We start from the raw sequence: 26,277 nt of genomic DNA on the forward strand, positions 1-26,277 counted from the left end.
CCCCCACAGACGTACACCACACCAGGGTAAGGTTCAACGACACTTTATAAGCAATTCTTTAAGTACGGTAAAATGATACAAGGAGGTCTGGACTCAGGGGTCCCCTCGATTCTGGTCTCTGGATTGGGAAAAGGGTAGCGGGACAGTCTTGTTACCAATAGATGAAATAGCTCTCAATCCTCGAGCTCGGCGTTCTTAGATGGACGGGCCGCGGCGGAGCCAGCAGGTCCCGAGATGGATGAAGGAAGCGACGGTCCGCGGCGGAGCCAGCAGGTCCCGATGAAGATGGTAGTTACAAACGGTCCGCGGCCACGCCAGCAGGTCCCGACGACGATGAAGGTTACGAAGGTTGCGGCAGCGCCAGCAGGCAGGACGATAGTTCGCAAGGCAGGGCTACGGCAGCGCCAGTAGTCCGTCCAGGATGAGTTCTTCTCTGCGTCTCTCGACTCCAGGATACAACTGCCTTCCTGCTCTGGAGCTGCCTCAGTTATAGGGCTGTTGCCCTTTGATGTCCGGACCCTCGCACTTGGAGGTCGGGGGGTCCAGGATGAGGGAGTCCAGACACCCAGCAGGGGGGTGGAGCCAGCGCCCGGGGAGGCTGGGGGCGAGCGGTACCTGGCGGGGGAGAGCCATCGACACCTCTTTCTCCCATTGACCTGCCAAGTAGTCCGCTCACCTCCTGGGTGGATGGTGGTGCCGGGATGTCTGAGGCCTGGCCAGGCCCAGGGTTAGGGTCGATCGGAGGCCACGCGGCCTCGTGGTGCAGTGTCCAAGATGGCGCCTGGGTCGGGCGCGCGGGCCAGTGGTGGATCGGGCCCACGAGGTCGAGATGTTCAGAGGCAGGGGTCCCGGAGGGGACGGGAAACGTGAAGTGGTGGTGTGTAACACTTGAGGGACCGGGCTCGGGCCTGGTCGGGCAGAGGGGGAGCGGGCCCTTCCTGTGGCCTGTCCAACAAACCCTATCAAAGAGCAGAGCTGTCTGGTTTGTTAAAGACATCTTGGGCACATTCAGAAAGCTTACCTGGCAATGCATTCCACCCATTGCTTACCATTGGCTGTGTGGTTTTTAACGCACATTTGCTTGGTTTCTGCTTACTGGCTTTATTTCTCTCAGGCTGTCCAGCTTGAGTTCATCCCTTTGTGGAGCATACCCTATTAACTGTACCCTTCCACCAGTGTTCAAGTTCTGTAAACAGACCTTTACATTTTGTTCTTATCTAATCACACTTGCTGTGCATTCAGAGACAGACTTTGAATGTCTGTTTTCATAGGGAGCGTGGTGTTTGTTGTTATTTTTCTGACTTCAAAGTGAGATGATTTATGTGACAATCATGCTGACTACTGGGGTAGTGCTGGAAGAAGGCTGTAGGATTTTAGTTTTTTCTAGCACAAAAAACATTGAAATGTCTGCAAATGAACTGCGATCTACTCTGCCGAACTCTATGCCACTCCACTCTACACCACTGTACTGTATGCTAGTGGACTCTATGCTGCATCTATGCCACTCCACTCTTCTCCGCTCTACGCTACTCCATCTATGCCACTCCATGCTACTTTATTCCAATCTATGCCATTCCACTCTGAGGCACTCTAAGCCCTTCCACCCTAGTACACTCTACTCCCTCCACAGGTCACTCCACAGCACTGTATGCCCCTCCACTCTGTGCCACAATACTCTAAACCATGTCACTCCACAACACTCCACAACACACCACTTATCTTTACCCCACTGATTTTGAGCCATGCTGAACAGCAGCAACGCTTTTGTACAACATGGCTAAAACACACTGGCAAAGCCAATAGTTCTTGCCTAGGGGAGACATATAGACTTTACCAATGCTTATCTCTTGTGGACAACATTATATTACTGTAAGTTCCCGATTTACTGATGGATGGTAAATACAACAACAAAAAGCAGAGGTAATATCATTACTCCACATCAGGATCTCCACCTCAGAATTTCCCCCTGAAAGAATTACCACAGTCGTAGTGGAGCGCGGCGATGGTTATTCCTCTGGCGGAGAATCTTCTGGCGGCAAGTATCAGGGCAACGCCAGCAAGGGAGCCAGAAAGCGCCTTGAAGCATCAAATATGCCAGAGAGGACGTTGGTAGCTGTCACTTTAACCCAACTGCCAAAAATCCTTGTTCGTGCCTGGGTTTGGAAATTACACTGAGAGAATCAGAAAGGAATGTCTCTCTAAAGTGAAAGGGTGTGAGTGCGGAATGAATAACAGGCCTCTGAGCCAATGCGTGCAGGGCAAGAAGCAAAGGCAACAGTAATTGCTTATGCATGCATCTGAAATAGGACTAGCGTTGCGTGCTAAATAAGGAAAACAAATTGGCTGTTTCTGTACGTAATTTAAGGTGAGTGCAAGGGTTGTTTTACAGCCAATAGCCCCCGGCGTAAAAAGAATTATACAGAGTCAAAAGAATTATCTTTTTGGCTCCTGCAACAGTTTTCCAAGAAACACTGTATGCGTCCAATGCAATAATTATTAATCAGAGCCCCAGGCAAATGCATATTTATTCTTTTACAAAAATAACAATCTTAATTCACAAATCCAGCCAACACATGTTTGCTCAGTAGGGCAGTGGACTTATTTATGAATAAAACATCATATTTATAATAACACAAGTGATGTTTAAAAGCTACGCGTTTATTGTCAATCCAGGACATTTATACCAAGTATCTGAATACGAAACACAAGGGGCCTCAAAAACGCAGAATAGGTGTAAAGAAAGGCAAATAGGCCAAATCACAAACGTTTTTTCGGCTGAAAACTTCAAGTTTACAGCCCAAATGCCTACATTGTCAGCCGGCCCCAGAATCGAAATTTGCCTAGCTTACGTAACGGTAAGTTTCAATTCTATTAAGGACACGGAGGCGAGGATTATGCTATATCTTCCTTCGCTTTATTAACATAAAGAAACCACAGCAGCTCAGGAAAAGATATAATAAGAACACAAGATGCTTTAAACATAAAGCATTGACGTAATGTTCAACAAAAAATCAACAACAACTCCCAAGAGTCTCTTTGCTTATAATCATAGTCCACAGTCCTTTGTCTCTGTCCATCGTCCCTATATAACCGGACTTCCCATCATCTTCCTCCTCTTTCTTCGCGCAGATCACGCTTAAGCCTCATTGGTCCTGTTTAGCACCGTCGTTGCCTGCCAAAAAAGGAACAGCATCAGCGAGGTGGCCCAGGAAATGCGACAACAAGGCGAGGAGCATGCAGAGAATCAACACAGTACTGACAACGTAAAGGAAAACGCTTTACTTACTGCCATACGGGTGGGTAGAGACACCACCGTAGTCCGGGTGGGATAATCCTCGCCTCCGTGTCCTTAATAGAATTGAAACTTACCGTTACGTAAGCTAGGCAAATTTCGATTCTATGTCAGGACCGGAGGCTTCAGATTATGCTAGTTTAAAGCTTACTTACCACCAACTGAGCCAAATCCACCACCGGCTTAAAATAAAACCTCTTGAAGGTGGAATCCGAGGACCAGTCCGCAGCTCGCATAAGGTCCTCCAGACGAGCACCCACCGAGAATGCCTTAGAGGCCATGGCTCCCCTGGCGGAGTGTGCTCCAAAGAGAGAAGTATTGATGCCCGCTTCCTGCATGACCCAACGCACCCACCGAGCAATAGTGGGGGAAGAGACAGCTTTGTGTGGCTTCCGCAGGGCAATCAACAACTGACGCTCGCCCGGAGGGCGCAGATCCAAGGTCAGGTCCTCATAAGCTTTGAGGCATTGCACGACACACAACTTAGGAGTGTCAGTAAAGGCTGGATAAGAAATGGAACGCGACGACGTCTTAGTGCGTCGGCCCACCGTAAAGGTAACCCCATCCGGGGAAAAAATGCGTGCAGAAACATCCAGCGCGCGCACGTCCGAGACGCGCCTACAAGAGACCAGACATAACAACATGGCTAACTTCGCCGACAGCTCTTTAAGAGACAGATAGGAATTGGCCGGCCACGACAGGAACAAATTCAGAACCAAATTGACGTCCCAAAGGACGGAGTACCTGGGCTCTGGCGGCAGCGCGAGGCGAACAGCGCGCAGAAGCCGGCACACAAAAGGATGTTCCCCTACTGGATGGCCATCGATGTTATCATGGCCAGCAGAAATCGCCGATCGAATAGCATCGATCGTCCTATACGCTAGACCCTTGTCGGCCAAATGCGCTAGAAAATTCAGCACGGGAACGAGGCCTGCGACCACGGGATCCAGATCCCTTCGTAAACACCAACGCATCCACTTAAGCCAAGCGGATCTGTAACGCTTCGTCGTACTATCGGCCCATGCTTTGGAGAGCAAGTGCTCAGCTGACCCCGAAAGGCCCGGGAGCGTCCAGCGTCTCCTGAGAGCCTCCACGCCACGAGGCGGAGAGTGTTCTGCACGACGAGAGGGTGAGGTTCCTGATCCGGGCTCGTCAGGAGCAGAGGAAACAGGGGGAGTAGGATTGGAAAATCCCAGGAAAGTTCCAGAAGAACCGGAAACCATACTTGAGACCTCCACAGCGGTGTAACCAACACCAGGTCCGCACCCTGGCGGCGTATTTGAGCCGCCGTTCGCATGATCATGGAGAACGGGGGAAACGCAAACGGTTGTTCCCGACTCCAATCCTGTAAGAACGCGTCCGTGGCCTCCGCCAGAGGGTCCGGCCTCCAGCTGTAGAACCGCGGCAGCTGGTGGTCGAGACGGGACGCGAAGAGGTCCACCGAGAAGGGGCCCCAAAGGGAAAGTAGCCACCGGAAGACTCCCGGATCCAGTTTCCACTGGCTGGCATCCCTGAGATGTCGAGAGTGCCAATCCGCTACTTGATTGGACAGGCCTGGCAGATACTCTGCCGTCACCGCAATGTGACGAGACAGGCAATAATCCCAGAAGTCCTTCGCTAGATCCGCCAAAGCGCGGGACCGAGGACCTCCCAGGTGGTTCACATATCGGACCGCCGAAATATTGTCCATCCGTAGCAGGACACAAGCCTTGACCGAATCCTTGGTCCAACAGCGAACCGCGAAGGAGCCCGCAAGGAGCTCCAAACAATTGATATGCAATTGTTGTTCTGCTGACGACCAGGCGCCGCCGGTGGAAAAATCCCCGCACCGGGCGCCCCAGCCCGACCTGCTTGCGTCGGACTCTATGATCAAGTCCGGAGCCGACCCGAAGATCGCTCGCCCATTCCATGCCTCCATGTGAGACAGCCACCATGACATCTCCTCCTTCACTTCGTCCGTGAGGGGAACCCACTGGTCGTAACACATCCCACGGCGCAAATGCTGCGCCTTCAGGCGCTGAAGAGCCCTGTAGTGCAGCGGGCCTGGGAAAATCGCCTGGATGGAGGACGATAGAAGACCCACCACCTTGGCGACATGGCGCAGTGACGTACGATCCCTCGCGATCGTCTGCCGAAGCAGGTGTCGTATCTTTGCGACCTTCCGACCCGGTTGGCTCAAGACCGCCTTTACCGAGTCCACCACGAAACCTAAAAAGGTGATCTGCTGAGTGGGAACCAAGACCGACTTGGAGCCGTTGACAACGAACCCCAGTCTCTGAAGCAGGCCGACAGCCTGACGCAGCTGTCCTGCCAGCACCTCTGGGCACTGTCCCATGAGGAGGATGTCGTCTAGGTATACTATCATACGGACCCCCTGGCTTCTGAGAAACTCCACCGCCGGGTGAAGGACCTTCGTGAAGCACCACGGGGCCGAAGAAAGACCGAACGGCAGGGCGGTGAATTCGAACACCTTGCCGTCCCACAGGAATTGTAGGAAACGACGATGAGGGGGGTGGATGGGAACGACCAAGTAGGCATCCTTGAGATCCAGTCGCACCATCCAATCCCGAGGGAGGAGCACGTCCCGAAGGAGGTGGATCCCCTCCATCTTGAAGTGACGGTAGACCAACCACCCATTGAATTCCTTGAGATTGATCACAGGCCTCTTGCCCCCATCCGTCTTGTCTACCAGGAAGACGTTGCTGAGGAACCCATGTGGGTGGCGCGTTGATAGACGGATGGCTCCCTTGCGCAGCAAGTCCGAGACCTCCCCGTCTATCAATCGCGCGTCGGATTCTGAGAAAACCATCGGGCGCGGGGGCCTCACCTGAGTTGGTTGGTCGTGAAACTCTATATGGAAACCTCTCACAGTTTGCAAAACCCAAGCATCGGCAGTGAGCAATTCCCACTCCCCGTAAAAGCTTGCCAGCCGCCCCCCAATCGGAACTTGATCCAAGCAAAGTACACTCACCGGGGGCATTTCCTTGTCCGGAGTTCTTCTTGAATCCTCTGCCACCATAGCGCTGTCCCCTCGTGGGGTAGAAATTGGTGTAGTTGGCCGAGGTCTGGTACTGACCTCTTCCGGAGCCTTGTCCACGGTTGTTGGTCTGCTGACCACGGCCGATCGCGCGGCCCCTGCCGCGACCGGCCCCTCCAGAAAAACGCTGGTGGAACACCCTCTTGATGCTGGACTGGGCCTTGTCCAGTGACGTGAACGTGTTCACAAACTTTCCAAGCTCGCGGATAAAAGGCTCACCGAAGAGGCCACCCTGGGCCACGGCACCTGCCTCCGACGAGGCCAGGTCCCCCAGCTTCGGGTCCAGCTTGATAAGGAGCGACCGCCGCCGCTCCGTGGACAGAGCACAGTTGGCGTTGCCCAAGAATACGATCACCCTCTGGGCCCAGTTGGAGAGCACCTCCGGTGAAATGGCGGTGCCATTCGCTCGAGCCTCCTCCGCCATATCGAGGATCTTCGTGGCGGGCCCGACCGCATCCAACAGCTTGTCCTGGCAGGCCCGCCAGGACCGGTCGATCCCCTTCCTGGGGTCCTTCATGAATTTCGCCAGGAAGGTGGCCATCTTGGGGTCCAATTCTGGTGTCATGGCCACTTTCCCCTCCAAAGTAGGCCGAGGGCATTCCCCGCGCAGGCAACCCCTCGCCTCCTTCTCCAGGGGCTTGCGCAACCTGCCCGCGACAAACTTCGCCACCGTCTCCCCCGGGGCCCAGGCCGCGGATCGGGGGTGGACGATCTCGTCCGGGTCCAGCATGCCCGACTCATCTCGGGGCATCTCCTTCCCTGAAGGCACCGGGAGCCAAGAACGGGTCGACTCCCCGTCGTCATCCGTGTCCGGAGAGTCGTAGATCGGGGAGGCGGGCGCCGTCGACAGGCCGCCCGAAGTGCCATGTTCCACCAAGGGCGTCGGAGGCACCGCCGTCGCCTTGGCCAGGAAGGCGTCACGAAGACGCTCGAAAGCGCCCTTATCCACGCCTTGGGCCTCCGATGAAGGCCCTTCACCTCGGGGTCTCTTCGGAGCGGGCGGCAGCCCGCCGGACGTCCCCGGGAGTTCGGGGGACGGCGGCACCTGCGCCGCTGCCAGCTTCGCACACTCCTCCACGATGCGGGCCGAAAGGCGGTCCTCCATGGGCCCTACCACCTCCGTCACACAACGATAGATGGAGTTGTCCACCGCTTGGTAAAACTCATCATCCTGCAGATAGGGGCAGGCCTCCTCCTCGTACTCCCCTTCCATCTCGGAACCAAGGGGCAAATGCGGGGCACCCAAGAGGGCGGCAACCGAGAAAGTTCTCGAATGTGGGCAGGCCCAGCGGCTGCGATCACGTTTTGGGCCAGCTGACGTGGCAGGTGGGCTGCACCAACCCCCAAGCGCGCAGACCCTCCTCGCCGGGACCGGGTCTACGTACCCCTCAAGCGCGCTAGGCCACACACTGTTAAAGAGGTGCACAGATCTCGCCCGAAGGCGATTCACGCGGTCAAAACCGCTATACAGACCCCAGAGGGCGTCAAAATTGTGAAAGTACAGACCCGGATCACCAGGTGTCAGAGGGGTACGCGAGGGTCGGCCCCTGCGCAAGCAGACCCCACGGCGCGGCTCCTCGTACTGCGGAGGCGCGCCGGAGGGTCGGTGAGGCGACAGGCCGCCCCCTTGCGGTCTATGTACACACCGCACACAAGTGGGAATAAAGTCGCGTAGGAACGACAGAACGTTCCCGCAACCAGGGACTCTGAAAGGGAATAAACCATGCAAGGAGTCCCCAAAGACCGCAAGACAGTCAATCACAATAAAAGAAGACAAAATAGAAAAGCACTTATCTGGCTGCGGGAGCAGCGAAGAAAGAGGAGGAAGATGATGGGAAGTCCGGTTATATAGGGACGATGGACAGAGACAAAGGACTGTGGACTATGATTATAAGCAAAGAGACTCTTGGGAGTTGTTGTTGATTTTTTGTTGAACATTACGTCAATGCTTTATGTTTAAAGCATCTTGTGTTCTTATTATATCTTTTCCTGAGCTGCTGTGGTTTCTTTATGTTAATAAAGCGAAGGAAGATATAGCATAATCTGAAGCCTCCGGTCCTGACATAGAATTACAAAGGAACCCTTCCAGGCATAAATGGATTTACTACTATGAATTTCTCCATCACAAGTGCGCAAAAATCAGTTGTGGCACTGCTAAATCCCGCGCATGGGGTGGGAAGTGGGAGGGACGTGGCCTGGCAATATGGCAAAGCAACCATCAATCTTGTGAGCTAACTCCCTGGCCACCAGTAAGAATTCACTCCTCCATGGCCCGCTGTGGCATTCATATGTGCCTGCTGTTGACCAGCGAGGGCCATTTTGTGTCTACAGATGGCGTACACTGACTCGAGGAAGTCAGTGGGGTAGGCTGCACACACAGCTAGGGTAGGAGACCCCTCTCTACCTAACCTGCTGGTGAGCCAGTTCCCACTGAAGGGCCAGTGCACTGGGATCCTGTCCACGAGAGAAGGTTCAGCACACAGCCTTGTGTGTGCTGGTGGCCGTTCCATGACGGGCTAGAAGATGCAGGCCCTATAGGGAGGACCGAGGACTACCACCGCCTCAGGGAGGACAGAGCCCAAACCAATGAGTGCATGCCTCCTCCCCACTGGTGCAGGATCCACCTGAGGTCACAGCTAGCTGAAGGAGCCCAGGTTAGGCCAGAGGACCACAACCTCTGAGGGGCATTGAGTACATCTAGGGAGGCGAGTGATGGACATAGAAGTTACCACACCCCACTCTCCTATGATTTCGTGCTCCTGAATGGGGCTCAGTGGCAACTCCTGTGCCTCTGTCTCTTGGATGCTTCTTTCCGGCTATCTCTCCACTGGTAGACTTTTTCTAAGGCTTCCCTCATTCACCTTTCACCCCAAGGATGGGCTGATCACCTGGGGGCAATGACTACCAACTGACTGCCACTGGGCCCAAGTCCCGGTGAGCGATGTGTAGGACATGTGGCATTTTGCCACTACTGGAGCTAACTGGGACGCACTGTATTATTTACGAAATAAGCAGAGCTTTCTGGGTCATTGGGGACTTATAATGCAATCCACTAAAGTCATTGTAGAGCCCCTCCTCCCACATTCAGATGAGTTTGCAATCAGCATACTGGTAACTGGATTTTTTTTGTAATTGAACACTGGATGAGCCAGCACTGCCGTTGAAGATCATGTGCCAGGGCACCGCCTTGGCACAGAGCGCAGGTGGATGATGAGCAGCACAGCTGTCACACCGCCCCTCCGGTGCCTCAGCCAGGACTTGTTGAAATTGGCAGTCTTAAATCAATGCAAAAGACACATTCCACATGCACCACTGTTACTGGGTGAACTGGCGACATAGACATCCGACTCTGGGGAGGGTTGCACTTCAGCTAAGGCATTACCGCAAGACGAACTGGAGGTGCTCATCAGTGCGATCACGAACGCCTGTGAAGTTGTTCTTGAACCTAAAAGGGACACTATTGCCATTAATTTGTCTCTATTGCAACCCTACTGGGACAAACCGTCAGACAGAGGTAAGGATAATGAGCTCACCATCTCTGAAGAACAACCGGGTTTGCCCGACCTGCAAGTACGGTCAACAACAATGTTGAACAAACTTGTTTTCTTGACCACAAGGCAGAGGAAGCAAGTGGGCGCTCTAGAAGGAAATAATGTGACAATTATTGACCTTCCTGAAAAAACTGAGAGCACCACAGTGGAAATGTGCCTCAAGAACTGGTTTTCGTCACATGTCGTATCTGGAAAACTGTCTCCCTGTGGAGCTGGTACACTTGATCTCATCAAGGTTACTGGCCCTGGAGTGCCTCAAACCCTATATTGGCCCAACTCCTTGATTATCAGAATCGCAAGGTCATCCAACAATTGTTGTAGACAAATACCTCCTACAAAACTAACTTTTCCTATTCCTGGACTGCACAGCTGCTGTCCTGTAGCAGGATAACAGGTTCTGTGAGGTTAAAATGGCCTACATACTGACAATCTGATGGTCATTGATGACATGAAGCCCTACTTCTTCACATACCCACACAAAGCCTAGGAATGGACAACAAATTTGGGCTGCAAAATGATGCGTCCTAACACCCTTGCTGTGGACCACAGAGGCCTAGGAAGAGACAGTGGAAAACAAAATCCTTGAAAGACGATGGCAGCATGGCTGGTCCGGGCATTTATGGCCATTACATCATCGTTGCTGGCCATAGTCATTCTCAGGGAGGCGTAAATTGGGATTAGGATTCTTCCTTTATTGCTACATCATCCACACCCTACATATCGACCCTAGAGGTTCGGCCAAGGCATGGCGTTCCAGTTGTTTTACAAGTTGAAGACTATAGTAACAGAGCAAGTTCTAGTGGGTTTGCGAGCTATGACTCCCTATGCACCTGGGACAGGATCAAAGCAGACCTACCTGAAGACTGCCTAACACTGGGGAGACACCATAAAAATTACTACAGACAGCCACAAACAAATATAAGATACAACCCCCGAACATTAGGGAAATGGTGAACATGTTTAGAAGACCCAAAATTCACTCCTATCTAAGACAACACAACAGAGACGCTGCATATCTTCAGGAAAAACACTTAACCATGACAGAAGGTGCCAGACTTCAAAAGAGGTGGATGGCCCAAATATTCTTCACAACATACTTCTCATATGCCAGGGCAACTCGATATAGATCAAACCAGGATTGGCATACAATGTACACCACACTGAAACATACTCTGAGGATAGGTTCCTCATCATCAGGGGTAACCTCAACCGAAACCCCCCTGACGATTGCCAGTATAAGTGCCCCAACATCAGCACAGCTGGACTTTTTGGACAAAATATCAGCACAGCTGGACTTTTTGGACAAACTAACTTTTAACTTTCCCCAGATGACGTCACTCTTCCATATTGTTGGTTTTTTTTTTAATTGTGTACACACCCTCACATTAGATAAGGTGACGTCCACCCATGCCTTTTTTTCATTGAAAGAGCTATATCCAACTGATACTAAAACAGACACAATTCATCAATTCCCAACTACACTCAAAGTTAGATATGATCCTCTGCTCTATACATCTGCAGGGAGCTATACAGCACATGGAACACCTGTGTAGACCAGCAAAGGATCATAAAGTGGTGCGGCTACACCTGCCCAAGGTTACACACCGCTCAAGCATTCTCACCTGGAGACTGCAAGCTAAGGCTCTACTCAATGCACCGTTCTGTGAGACAGTCATGGAGCATATTGACCAGTCCTTCCCAGACAATGTTGGTATGGCTGGTGATGGCAGGACTGAATGGTAGGCATTCAAGGTTAACTCATGATGGATGTGTATGCTGCAGTCATGTGAAGTCAAACCTACACTGCAGTGTGATGCCCTTAGGATGGAAGGGGAAATTTGGCAATAGGAAATTACAGAAACGAAGTGGGAATAGATCATACCTCACCTGATCTGCATTAAAAAAATACCTAGAACAACACAATAAAAGGTTTTTGTCTACACAACTTTAGTCCTTTCACATCCAGACAACACAGCGAGGCGGAAAATCTGGAAGTCAGCTGGCCTGTTCAGGGACAAGAATCCACATTGACCGATCATGGCACTCCTTATCCCCTCCCCCTCTCCAGCGACATAGTAAGCACCCACGCACAGGTAAATGAGACGGTGTATGCATTCTACCATGCACTGTACACAGCTCCGCAGCCTACATCATCCTAGATGGTACAGGAATATTTAGATCATATTCCTCTCACTATTGTGACATGGGAGTAGGCTGAGACACTGGATTCTCTGACGAGTTCTCTACCAATTGTTTAGCCACCTATACTAGCTTTCTAGCTCCACAATTACTAGCAACTGTTTAGAGGACAAGGATATTGTACGTCTTACACCTACGACTAATGACGCGCTGCTGGTCCCTCTCTGAAAGCAACAGCTTAATCCTTTGAAGATGGGCTTCCATCGCCCTCTTTCCATACTTAATCCTGACTGCAAGGTCCTTGGTAAGATCTTAGCAAATAGGTAACTCCCATACTAAAGGATTTAGTGCCATGACAATCTGGATTTATACCGTCAAGGAACAGTGCACAAAATATTTGGAGGCTCTTTCAGGTGATGGGTGGCTGTTGGCTGACCATGGCATTGCAGCAGTAGCATCAGCCTTCGATACATTAGAAGGGGGGACCTATTTATGTTTTACATAAAATTAGGTTAGGTCCAGTAACAATCAAATTGATCAGATTGGTATTCGTTGTTCCCATTGCTAGAGACAAGATGGGAACAGTTATTTCTGTGCAGGTACGAATAATAAGAGGCTGTCCATTCTCTCCCATACTGTTCTCCCTGGCAACCTTTGGTGGTTGTATTTAAATGGATGGGACTTAAGGAGTGAAGGTGGGTGGGATGACACACTCCATCTTCTTATACACAGATAAAGACTTTTTGTCTTTTTCTTTTTGTAATGTAGAATCTCACTTTGCCAGCACCCTGCAAGCCTTGAAAAACTTTGGAGCAGTGTCAGGGCTCAACATAAATAATGCCAAATCTTCTCCGATTCCAATGAAGGTGCTGGAAGGCGGAAATATATATAGCTTGACAATGAAATAAGAGTGAGCAACTTTAAAATATTTGGGGGTCAGAGTGTACCACTAAAACTCAGGCTTATTAGAAGGACATGTTGCCAGGTCCCTCTCAGATGATAGGGCATCTGCAGCTTTCTAGCAGAAACTACCATTACTAGTACTGGGAAGGATTGCCATTGCTAAGATGATCATATTGGCACGCTTCTTTTGTCTGTTTGCAACAATACCGGTATGCCTTCAAGGTTGTTTTTCTACAGAACTAGATTTCATTTTGAGGGATCCTATTTGGAGTGGCTGAAGACATAAACTAGCCCTAGGTAAACTTCAGCGCTCTATTGAGGAAGGCATCCTCGCTGTCTCAAACTTTGAAAGCTACTATCTAGCAGCCCGGCTGCAGTGGGTAGCACACTGGTTGACTGACCCTGTCCTGGCAAAGGCGGTAAATGTCTGTGAGGAGATTCAAATCACTTCTTACTACTGTGATCGTGACCTCGGCTTGCCAGCTGCTGGGTAACACTCTTCCAGAGGTGGGAAATTGCTGCTGGCAAAGAGGTTTGAGAAACACAAACTCAAAAGGTGCTTATACCCATTTACCTCTCTGGTGCATTCCTGAGCTCAGAAGGGTAGCTTCGCCCATCAACAGACGAACTTAGTCAGAGGCGAGTATTATCAGGTTATGTCACTTATATGAAGAAACAGCATATCACTCCTTAGGAGGATCCTGTAGTCACACTTGCATCAAAATTCACTCCAGACGAATTACCTATTCGGATTGATTTCCCCTGAATGCATAATAGTGACCCAAATGGCGGGAAGTATGCAGTTTGCATCAAATGAGTGGAGTGAGTGCACAAATTAATATAAGTCCCTCAATGAGTAGTGATATTTGTTTTGGTCAGTTTCAAAGCCACAATAGTAGAAACTCTGTCATTTTGGCTAAACACAGTTAATTCACTGCTTTTTATTTCATGTTATTTTATTCAGATGTTTTCTTTGCAGTTATCTTACTTTCATGAAGGCTATTTCTATCTCCTTACCACACGGAGAGACAATTAAGCGACACTAATTCTCTGCGTAAGTACAAAAGAGTTTGTTTTAACTTTTGGCTCTCCGCAGGGAGGCAATGACAAAGTTGTGCCCAAAAATCTGAAAAGAAGGATAATCATTTTTTTGTCCTTTGCTTGTATTAACCTGTGCAAAGTCTACTTCACGTGATTTATGCTCAGAAAGCGTAGATTTAAATATCCACTGTATAAGCAAACTTTAACTGGCCTAACTTGTTATACAGTACTGACCTACGTAGTCATACAAGCTTCATTACTTTTATAGATGCAGGTGCCATGAGAGGCCTTGATACCTACCGAACCTGAAATTCATTTATTTGGGTACACTGTTCCCACGCTTGCTCATTTCGCCACTCTTGTTTAGATATACTATTCTAAACGTACCTATTCCTTTATATCCCCCAGACGGGACACAAGCGGCATGCATAATGTCACAGTCCCTGGGTAGGCCTGAATTTAACAATTTAAACCTCTTTGCATATAGGGCCAGAGCACAGCAGTTCATCTCATTGCAGCTACTGTGATGCAGTTTGTTGAGATATTTCGCTGAGTCTGCGTATGGTACATCTACAGTTGTGGGTTTCTTTCCCCCAAATACCTGGTATGTACACTTTGGTGTTCCGTTGTAACCTTATTGCAGTTGAGTTGACTATATACGTAATTTCAGATTCTGATACATGGTTCTTTTATTTGTAGGTGCCACCCATTCTTATTCTGTCCTGAGGATGACCCCATTCAAAAATAATTGTACTAAGGGGCCGAAACATCGACAAAAAAAACTTATGTGAACTGGTTTAAAAATGTTATTGTGTCTCTTGACACTGCCTACTATGGGTGCCATTTGTAACAGCATACTGTCACAACCAGTCACATGTATATATTTTGTATATAACACAAGTGCACTTCTAATCCCTTACCCACTCTCCCTGCACTGTCACTCTGTTGTAGGAGCACCTAGTATATTTTGCGAGTTCTTTACGTCACTATTGCTGTGGAAGTCCAATTGCAATTGCTCTATCCTACCTGTACGCATTCTATGTGATTAAGGCACTGGAAGAATAAAAGCCCTAGGGATATGTCCCGTGACATTCCAAGTTGTAGGCTTAGGAACCTAAGCCTGAGGCTGCTTTCTAGACATACTAGTGATTATTTGTGAATGCCAAAAATTCGTAAATCTGCCGACATTATATTACGGTTTCAAATTACTACTTTTTGTGAATCTACTCGATAGTGTAGAAGGTGTCATAGTGAGCAACTTCACTGTTCAAAACCCCAAAAAAGAAAAACACTCCCACAATTATATTGGTATGACAAGATAAAATCTCACCATGTTTTAACGCTTTCACCAACACAGCAGTGAACTAACTAATGTGAGATATTTATCACAAGGGTGTAGAGCAGGAATATCGACTGAGAAATATCGAGAGACATAAATATCGCCGCAAAAATATCGTGGGGAAGAAATATCGACAACAAAAATATTGTTGTCAAGAATATCGACTGACAGGTAAGTAATATCGATTTCAAAAATATCTACGTCCTAAATATCGTTTCCAAAAATATAGTTGACAAAAATATCGAAATATTAATAATAATGGTATGTATTTTCGTATTTTTAATGAGAATTGTTTGTCATTTTATTATATGTTTCAAAATTTTACTAGCTATTAATTTATTTTAAGTTACATTTAGTTTTTTTAGTTCCGTAGTGGGTGGTGGGTTTATAGGGGAATAGGGTGGGAAGTAATTTAATTATATACATTTAAATAATTATTTATAGTCTTATTTTATTTTTTAATGAATTTGGCGTTTTTAGTTCAGTAGCGTTTTGTAGGTTTACAGGGGAATAGGGTGGGAAGTAATTTATTTATATAAAAAGTTTTGAATAATTAATGTGTTAATTGATCAATTAATAATTGTTTGATAATTAGTTGTTAATTAATTTCAATTAATAATTAATTATGTTAATTGTTGAATTAATTTTAGGTGTGTGTTGTGTGTTTATATGTGTAAATGGTGTGAAGGGTGGTAAGTAATTAATTTTGTATTGATTAATTATTAAATCTTTCTAAACTAATTTCCATTAATTCATAAGTAATTTTTAATTGTAATTGTGTAATTAATTTTAGGTGTGTGTTGTGGATATTGTATTGTTAATGTGTAATTAATGATTTTTATTATCTTTGTTAATAATAATATATTTACATTTATATATTAATTATGTTAATATTTGAAATTAAATTCAATAAAGATTTTGATTTTTTTTATTGTTGTGGGATCCAGCACTTTCCCTACTTTTGCACTCACTGGAGAGGGAATAGTAATTTTTACCCCTCCGCTATCCAGCGCTTTCCCTACTGTTGCACTCATTGGAGTGGGAATAGTAATGTTTACCCCACCGTTATCTACCGCTTTCCCTACTGTTGCACTCATGGAGTGGGAATAGTAATTTTTACCCCTCCGCTATCCAGCGCTTTCCCAACAGTTGCACTAATTGGAGTGGGAATAGTATTTTTTACCCCTCCGCCATCCAGCGCTTTCCCTACTGTTGCACTACTAGAGTGGGAATAGTAATATATACCCCTCCGCTATCCAGAGCTTTCCTTACTGTTGCACTCGCTGGAGTAGGAATAGTAATTTTTACCCCTCCGCGTTCCAACGCTATCCTTACTGTTGCACTCACTGGAGTGGGAATAGTCATGTTTACCCCTCTGCTATCCAGCGCTTTTCCTACTGTTGCACTTACTGGAGTGGGAATAGTAATTTTTACCCAATTGCTATCCAACATTTTCACTAGTATTGTGTTTATTTTGTTTTTAAATGTATGATGTATTCTTTTTTAATAGTTGAAGGTGGTAATTAAATATAGAATTTTTAATTTAATGTAAATTATTTATATATGTGTATATACGTTATTTTTATATCATTTAAAACGTTCATATATAAAATAAAGATAATAGTTAATAAAATGTATTTAAGTAAATATATGTATATGTACACATTTTTGGAGTTTATATTTATTAAATTAAGTTTATTTGTTATAATTAGTAAAAATATTACATTGCATTTATTCTGTTAATATTGATATTATTTAATAATTTTATTTAAGTTATGTAATTTTTAAAAGTCTATATTTTTTACTTCTATATTTTTTACATCGATATTTTTGTGTCGATATTATTCTACTTACCTGTTTATGTACAGGGAGTCAATATTTTTGTTATCGATATTTTTACATCAATATTTTTTTCATCTATATTTTTAACATCGATATTTTAACATGGAACTGATTGACTAACAGTGCTAATTAACACTCAAAACAGGTGGCAACACTAATTCAAAGTGGCATCCTTAATTTGCCTTCCAAAGCTAGGAAAGAACAAGCGCTGCAAAAGGCATGTGTTACAATAGTGTTACTGCTAATGCACCTGATTCCGACTAGAGAACCCCCCTTCACTTAAGTGCAATACATTTTTGGCTACACAGTGCAGGACTAGAAACCCAAATCAGACTAGACAAAAAAAGTTCCAACCGGCCCACAAAATGCCATGATGCAGCCCATCCTGCTCTGAAAGCCTCCTCCATGCCTTAAGCCTACTTACGAAATGTCTGAGTCTTTTAGTTGGTAAGTGTGAGCTTCTCAAATCCGTTGTTACCTGCAGGATAATCCCGGTAAAACTAACTTCTGCTTCTGAGGACAGTATACTCAGTGCCAAGAAGACGGGTAATTGTAACTCTTGCTATTTACAGTAATTAGACAGAACACAAACTGCAGAATGAAACACTATATAAAAAAACTATAATTATGTTTACCTTCTGGATAAAATAGTCTACTCAGATCATATTTATTTAGCATTGAATGCTCTACACCAGTAATTCTTAAGCTTTTGGCTTTTGTGAACCTCCACTGAATTGTTAATGGACCACCAGGATCTGCACTAATTCATTACTGGAATATGGGGACACCCTCCCTCTCCCCACCACTGAATCCTTACATGAAGGTGGGACCCGGCCTAGGCAATTTCTATGATTTGAACTTCAAAACAACACACCAAAATACAGAACTAGGCATCCATCAAACAAATACCCAAATGATTAAATATGTTATTTAATTCAGAAACAAATATAGAAAATTAAAATTGAAATTTAATAAGTTTGAGTAGTTCTAGATTGTATTTTTCATGCTAAAAGGTGATGTGATTTGCTAACCTCTAGCATATAACTTTGTCTTGTTGGCTCTCATTTGTCTTTGATTCAGTTGAGGCTACCCATTGTCCATACTGTACTGTGTTTGCTGCACTTGTGCTGCTCCAATGAATCAACCTAAGGATACCACCTTTATTTTTAGCTTCCAATTTCTTCACATTTACAGGATGCTTACATTTTTCAATTGTACAATTTATTTATGTACACTTTCGCAACCTGACAATATTATTTTTTCTATACAGTTTCCTGGTCTCATGAGTATGTGTTACAGACCCCTGGCTGTCCGCAGACCACAGGTTAAGAACCACTGTCCACAATAAGGGTTCTTAACTTTTTGACTACACTACTGGAACCAGGGACCCTAGCCTATGCAATATGTACGTTTTTAACCTCATAATACAAAGAAACACAGGCAGGTGTACATCAAAAACCCCCAAAAATATTCAATATTTTACTCAATTCACAAACAAAAATATACAAAAAAACAAATTGTATTTTTAATAGGAAGATTGGGGCTTTTTAAAATGTTTTTTTATTTATGGCCGAAGATATTAAGCTAGAATCAAGCCTATCCCCTTTGTCTTTTTTGCTCCTCATGTATGATCATTTTTGTCTGCACCACCACTGCTTTATTTGAGCCTACTAATCGTCCATACTAGAATATGTTTGTTGTACTTGCGCTGCATCCACGAAACAAGAAAGCTAAGGATACCAACTTATTATCTATCCTCTAGTTTCTAATTCCTTTTCATTTACTGAGTGTATTACATTTTTCAATTTTCAAGTTTGCTTTTTTATGTAAATATGAGTTAATAATCTGTTATAGTATTACATTTTCAAAATAGTTAAGAACGCGTGGACCTCCAGGGGTCAACAGACCTTAGGTTAAGAACCACTGCTCTACAATGCATTCTCTTCTGAAATGTCACCGTTTTTTGTACCGATGAAATCAACAGTTAGTTGGTAAACCAGAAAGCTGATATGGTATTCCTGACTTGATTACCTGCTTATTTTCTGCTGTAAATAGAGTTGCTTTTGTGCATTATATGAGTGAAAGCGGTATTGTTTTCTTTATATGGGGACTGTATTGTTTTCCCTAAGCAGAGGGAAGCACACAATACATTAAGATCCCTCATGGTGCTCTAAAAGTGGGAGCGAGCCTATTACTTCTTTACAAAAGACCCAGAACAAGTAAACCTAGTTTGCCAGGAAAGCAAGAGAAGGGGTACTAGGTGGTGAACCATAGTTTAATCGTCAATTTTAGCTCATGAAGAATACATGTGATTTTATCATTATGTTATGAGCATTTGTCCCCTTGGTTTGGTACTGCAGTGCCTTTGTTATCTGGGCAGCCTTTTAGGACTCTGGTGCACTGGTTCTGAATCTTCTAAATGATTCTGTTTGGTTGCATACAGTTAGTAGAGATTTCGGTAATGTATAGTTTAGCTGTGCTGGTTATTGTAAAAGATAAATTAATGTGATCCTCTTAAAAGTCGTTTTAGTGTGTTATCCATACAGACAGACGTACAAAAAGACTTTGCTTTTTAGGAATATTCCAGGTATTGTTTCTAGACAGATTGACAAAATGTAAAATCAATTACAAAAGAACAGAAACAGGGAGAAAGCAATGATTTTTTGAAAAAGCGGTCTGTATTAACAAAGGACGACATGATGTATGCTGAGTAGGTGACGGCATTTCGACTTATTCAAATTAAGGTCATCATCAGGACAGCATTACACTTTTATCAGACGGTGCTGTGATTAAAGAAACAGTACTGCAGTCATGAAGAAAACATTAAATTGTTTGTATCAATCAACTTGAAAGTACGTCCCAGGGTGGGTATAGGAGTGCAACTTACAGGTAAATTTGCGCAAATGTTCATCCGTTTCGAATTTCTCTAATAAGGTGATATCAGCATCGGAGCTCTTCAATATGAAAGACGCCTTGTGGTGTGACTTCCATAGCAAGCATGTTGTCGCACTGCAAACAATACAAACAATGTATTGTTTCCTTCATGACTGCAGTACTGTTTCTTTAATCACAGCACCGTCTGATTAAAGTGTAATCCTGTTCTTTGGTTCTTAACATGTTATGTATTAATTACGGCTTCACGGCCTATGTTTTGTGTCCATTCAAAGCAAAAAAGAAAGTTTGCGCCTTTCATGCTGTTTTTCAAACCTGTCATGTGTCTCAATTGCACCGTTCACCTTTTTCATGAGCACAGTGTGTGCACTAATTTTTGGATTACACTGTTAAACTATGTATAAGTGCTGTTATAACAAATACAACTGTTAATACAGACTGCTTTTTCAAAAAATAATTGCTTTCTCCCCCGTTTCTGTTCTTTTGTAACTAATTTGACAGTTTGTCAATCTGTCTAGAAACAATACCTCTTGAGACGTTGTTTGATGTCTAAGGAAAGCATGCTACACTTTTAGTCCAGTTTCTTTGAGGTAGATTAATTTAATAGGATTAAGGCATGATTTTTAGTGGGGGTGGGAAATGTGAATTCATGCATTGGTTGGTGGTTTTAATAGAAGAGCTACACAAAATTAGGTACTGTTAGTACGCAGGTGTGTGACTCTTAAAGCAGAAGTTGTGATATTTGAATTTAAGAGTGGGGAATCTGCAGAGGTACAATAAAAGGTGTGAAGGCAACTGAGATGTTTTAAGGCATGGGCAAAGTGGGCTCTGGCCCAGGACCCCAGTCTTTCAGGGGGGCCCCTGCCAGCTCTGTTCTGCAGAGAGTATTGCCCTGATGACCTTGAATAATTCCAAATTGTATTAAATGCCATTTTCCTTTCATTTATTCGTAATGTGGGAATGTATTACCCACATTTTGAAAAGAAAAGTGTGTGACCCAGTCAAAGAGGGCAAGAAAGAGGGGAAACGGTATCATAAATTCAAAGCTGTTCAGAACAGAGGCCCCCAAAATACTTTTGGCCCAGGGCCCCCAAAATCCTAAAGATGTCCCTGGAAGGCAAAACATACATGTAGCGTAGAGTAGGCAATGCTCAAAGAGAGGAGGCATGCCTAGAACGGAAAGGAAGTAGAAATGTATTTGGTTGAAAGGTGAGTCGACAATCAGACGTTTTAAATCAGAGTTAGGTTTAATGCAGGGATTTTAGGAACACTGTGGAGGAAACAGCATTGTTTGAATGTGTTCCATTACCACTGGTCACCATGAGAACCCCAGCGTTCTCACACACCATCACCACCCGCGGGTAAATGCAATTTAAATTGTGTGCGTACTGGTGGAAAGAGGCTGTGTGGCTGCTGAGGGGTGCATCTTGAGTGCTGTGGTGGGTGAGGACAGTTGATTGAGTGCATTTTAGCCCAAGATGTCGGGGATGTGAGTGCAGCGGCCTTCTATAATAGTGCAGTGAGGCGTATTTCGAGCAGTGAGTACCTACACTTAACGCCATTTCAGCTACGGTCTGCAACACTGTACACTAGGCAGTCAGTGGGTCAACACAATGACGTATGGCTCGTGCTGCAATGCAGGCTCACTGTCAAGTTTTGGGGTGCAGTGTGAATAATGAGTGACTGCTTTGATGTGTAGTGGAGTGTAGTCACGGGCGTAAATGGGATGCTATGCGCCTTAAAGCAAGCTTTGTTAATTACGTTGTATCGTGTGTGAGTGTAGTGAATGCAGAGTGTGACAGTACACTACACTGACGTACGTACAATAAGTGCCCACTCGTGTCCTCGACCCTCCCCTATACAACGGTGCAGTTCTTATCAAATGCCACCAGTAGGCACCATTTAAATGTTCAACAAACGAGATAGGTTCTGTGAAAAACACATCAGCGGCCCCTGTTAAGCCATGAGGAATATATATTTGTATTAAAGGAGAAAATTACTGGTGTTTCTCTTTCCACTTTCTGGTTCCATTGCTCTCTTAGCATCACAACCTCAAGACCCGTTTGTGTGATTGCACATACATGCGAAAATGAAACTAGATGTTAGAACAATAAAAAAAAAGCACGTGATGTACTTTGGAGCTGTTGTGGCCGGAGAAGGGACGCCAGTTCTGCACGTGACGCGGCGCACCGAGCTCGGAGGCCATTCAAGAAGAACTGATGTAAAACATCTGCATGCTGGACGCCGGGCCTCACAAACAAGCAAAATGTGACGTAACAAACTGAAGGCTCCATCAAAATAACACATGTGGAAAAGAGCACTTAATTGGTAGATGGGGGGGGGGGGGGGGCATTGGCTGAGGGTGACACCCAGGGTCCGACTGGCCTATAGGGCATCAGGCAGTGCCATGGGGCAGGTCTGATAAGGTGTGGGCAGGTCACTCGGCCTGTTTTATGGTCTGCTGGGCTGGGTTTTACTATTGATTTCCCTGATATTACCAGAAACATTGCATGCAGCAAATGCATAGATACCTTGCAAAGAACATATATGACGTGTGGCTCACTTTTTTTTTAACTGATGCGCTAATTGGCCCGCTTTTCTTTTGGTGCCCGGACCTATTTCCTGTCACACTCCGACCCTGGTGACACCAAAGAACGCCAAAAGGTTACCTCGAAAGAAATCGGAGCCTAGTACCAACACTTCCAGGGCACACAGCATGTTGGAACACAAACGCAGGTACGCAACTTACTGGCATAGAGCATCAACCCCACTCCAGAGGTCGGCAGCATCCTGGTACAAGATCCACGGGACCAGATTGTGGCGCTGATATCCCACCCAGGCAGAGGCAATATCTATCGAAGCACTATGTAAATAATATATCACAAACACACACACACACACCACCACCCCCCGGAAATACGCGGTACGTGTACTACTATCCTTACACATGACTGGAGCACAACGGTTTCTGACACACTCTGGTGCTCACTGTGTACTGGCATATATACAGACATCCCTTGCCGTACTGCATCCTGGTACACAACTTCAGGGCACGCTGTATCCCAATAACACACAAAATATATACACATTTCAGGGTCCACTCGACCCAGGCACACTACACCAAGCCATCGCGCGCTCAGGATATGTTGTGTACTCTGGTACACACCCAGGGAACTCTAAATTCTGGCTTTTGAACACATGTATACAGGCTATATACACGCGAGCATCCACCCTGGACATTGTAAGTAGAGGACAATATATCCTGGCGAAAGCAAACCACCCACGAAAGCACGCTGTTTATTTTGATGAGAAACGGGGCACCCTGTATCCAGACCTTAAAGCACATTGTATCTTTGGAACAAACACCAGATAACTTTCTTATACCTGTTACACACCCAAAATTCACCTGGTACACACCCAAAATTCCTACCCTAGGCACACCTTATCTTGAAACATAAGTCTCAAGAGCACATGATATCTTGGGCGCACACTATAGGTTTTACATAACCCAGCACGCAGACACACGTGGGCGCATTTTAGTCTGTCACACCCACAAATATCCGGAAATACGGAATTGTGGCACACACAATGCAGGGCACACAACTACTTGCGTGCACGGTTGGCTGGCAAGCATACATAGCAGCGTAAACTGTATTGTGGTATTTCAGACACAGACATACAGGAGCATACATTACAGCGGCCGCTGCATTCGGGTGTATACTAGAGCAGGGCGAGCCAGATCACTGGCTCTGCCTCGGCTCGAGGGACTAATGGGACCCTCGAGCCCAAAGAGAGCCAACGTTCCACGTGGCTCCTGCCTGCCTCCCAAGCTCAAACCTCAAGCGCCAAGAAATAAAGATAGACCATTTACCTTTAATGTAAAACAGGGGAAAGGCATACCAATCTAATGGCCGAGTCGCTCAACGTGAAACTAGATAACCTAGAATCAATGCCGGCTTCACCGATTCACCAAACCGTGTGATCCTGGGGACATATTCTATATCGCCGTACTTATTTTCATTATCACACACAAGAGCATCTTCAAATTCGTGAGTTCGGGATGTGTGCTGTACATTAATGAAGCACTATGCATATATAATATAATAAGAATCTAGGTTGTCATATGCACATATAGGGTGTTCATGACAACTGACTTGGCCCTCAGGTCGCTTTTGGCCTTGTCGTGGGAGAGGGGGGGGGGGGGGGGGGGAGGTGGGGGGGCACTAATGTTTAAAAACTACCTCTTAAGAATTTCCTGTCAATAAATGAAGCGATGCAACCTGTTGTACTAAGGTGAAACGCTTAGTTTCGCATGTTAAGGAAATATACGTTTTGGAATTCTGAACAGATGTCATCATATTTTTTGCATGGCGTTTATTCCACGATTTACGTGTCAAACATTTTCTTGACTCGACTCCACACCAGACCCTTGGCTGAGCTCTGGTGCGGCTCTCCCTGTTAACTGGTTGCCTCTCCCACCTCCTCTACACGCATACACACCCCAGGGCACATTACCACGGTACACATACCTAGTGACACCATGGGCCTCATTTATGAGAAATGACGCATCGCTGCGTGAAAGCAGCGATGCGTCACTTCTTAGTGCGCACTCCTTGCGTCATGATTGATGCGTCATATTTATAATATGACGCATCATGTCGCAAGGAGTTATAGATACGTCAGTATTTCTGACGTATCTGTAGGCGTAAAAGTGACGCATTGCTGGAGTGTTACAAAAGTGACGCAACTCCATCAATGTGTACTTTCACATGGGCAAGTCCCATGTTGTTAGTGCCTGCGTCAGTCTTACGCCTGCCATGAAGCAGGCGTAAGATTTTGACGCATTAGTGGCCAAGAAATGGCGCAGTGAAATCCTATAGATTTCACTGCGTCACTTCCATGACCCTTTCTTGCGTCAAAACGCCCCCCTTGCATACATTATACCTGGCGCAGGTATAATGTGGCGCAGGGGTTTACAAAGTGACGCATCTACCTAGATGTGTCACTTTGTAAATATGGCGCAACAGGCGCATTTTTTACGCCACTGGTGCGTCACAAAAAGTGACGCACCGCGGCATAAAAGTGACACACAGCCTCATAAATGAGGCCCCATGTGCTGCTACACATATGAACATACACTTAGGGGCAGATTTACAAGCCCCTTGACACCACTGTTGCGTCACTTTTAATGGGAAAAGTGACGCAAAAGTGGCGCAAGGGGCTTGTAAATCTGCCCCTCACTCCCTATCCTGGAGTTCACACTGCGTAGGTTACGCTCTACGCAGAAAAACACGCTGGGCGCGGGCGCACACGCACGCACGCACACGTTGCTGCCACGAGAGTTCAGCGCAGGGCTACAGGCGGATATTAACTGCAGCTCCCCGGCACCGGATGGAAACAAAGTAAAGACGCCAGAAGAGTGAGTGCGAGTCCGGGGGAGGCAGCGGGCAAGGGCAGTCCAGCTGCGCGCCAGCAGGCAGCGTGCCTGAGGAAAGCTGCGGACACCTCCTGCCCATCTAGCGCTGCTTGCCACTTCAGGGAACTTGAGGGATGCTCTGCGTGGGGATGGAGCGGACCTCACGCAGATTTATTGGCTCGAGCAAGGGGACATTGGGCAGGCTACGGCGGCCCCTTACCTCTCGGTCTTGGGTTCCCTTCGTCTCAGCAGTCCCTCGGCTCCCCTGGCCGTCTCCCGGGCTCCATGGCGGCTCGGCTCACACAGGCAGCCGGAGGAAGGGAGGGCGGGCGGCGTCCCCTCAGCAGCGCGCTGGCATGCTGCTGCCGTCCGCCTCCTTCTGGAGCATAGTCCCGGCGCCCTTCTCTCCCTGTCCCCAGCCCGCAGCCAACGCACGGAGCAGCGGCTCACGGAGGGAGAGACGCGCACTTCAGAGGAGGAGGAAGGAGCCGGCGTCACTGGAGGAGGAGTGGGGGCAGAGGAAGGCAAGGGTGAGGGGCCGGAGGAGTGCAGGGAATTTTTGGAAGGAGGGAGGGAGCATTTTTGACGCGCACTGCCCCATGAAAATCCTCCTAGTGGAAATTCTCTATTTTTCTGCACTTTGACCTAAGTAAATTTTCTTTTGCCTTGCACTGCATCTTAAAGTTCCTTCATTCCGAGACAACATTCTATGGGACAAGACAATCCTGCCCACCAATTCCGTTTCGTGCCAACGTGCTCTTCACAGTGACTTTTGAAAGTTACATAAAGACCGTGCCCTTGGCGGACGTCCAGTGCCCAGTATAC

The 26,277-nt window shown here is 46.5% G+C and overlaps 1 protein-coding gene across 2 annotated transcripts in view; it reads right to left on the minus strand.

Annotated features, from left to right (window-relative positions):
• The window catches only part of DSE (dermatan sulfate epimerase), a 285,070-nt gene extending 258,994 nt beyond the window's left edge, over positions 1 to 26,076 (minus strand). Inside the window, exon 1 of one of the 2 annotated variants that reach the window (XM_086949131.1) lies at positions 25,673 to 26,076. The gene's annotated coding sequence lies outside the window, so the exon portion shown is untranslated. The remainder of the gene's footprint in view (positions 1 to 25,672) is intronic. The other variant, XM_086949132.1, reaches the window with a different exon arrangement.
• Positions 26,077 to 26,277: the final 201 nt, after the last annotated feature.

This window comes from Lissotriton vulgaris, unplaced genomic scaffold (genome assembly GCF_964263255.1).
Source record: "Lissotriton vulgaris unplaced genomic scaffold, aLisVul1.2 SCAFFOLD_1618, whole genome shotgun sequence".
Lineage (NCBI taxonomy): Eukaryota > Metazoa > Chordata > Amphibia > Caudata > Salamandridae > Lissotriton > Lissotriton vulgaris.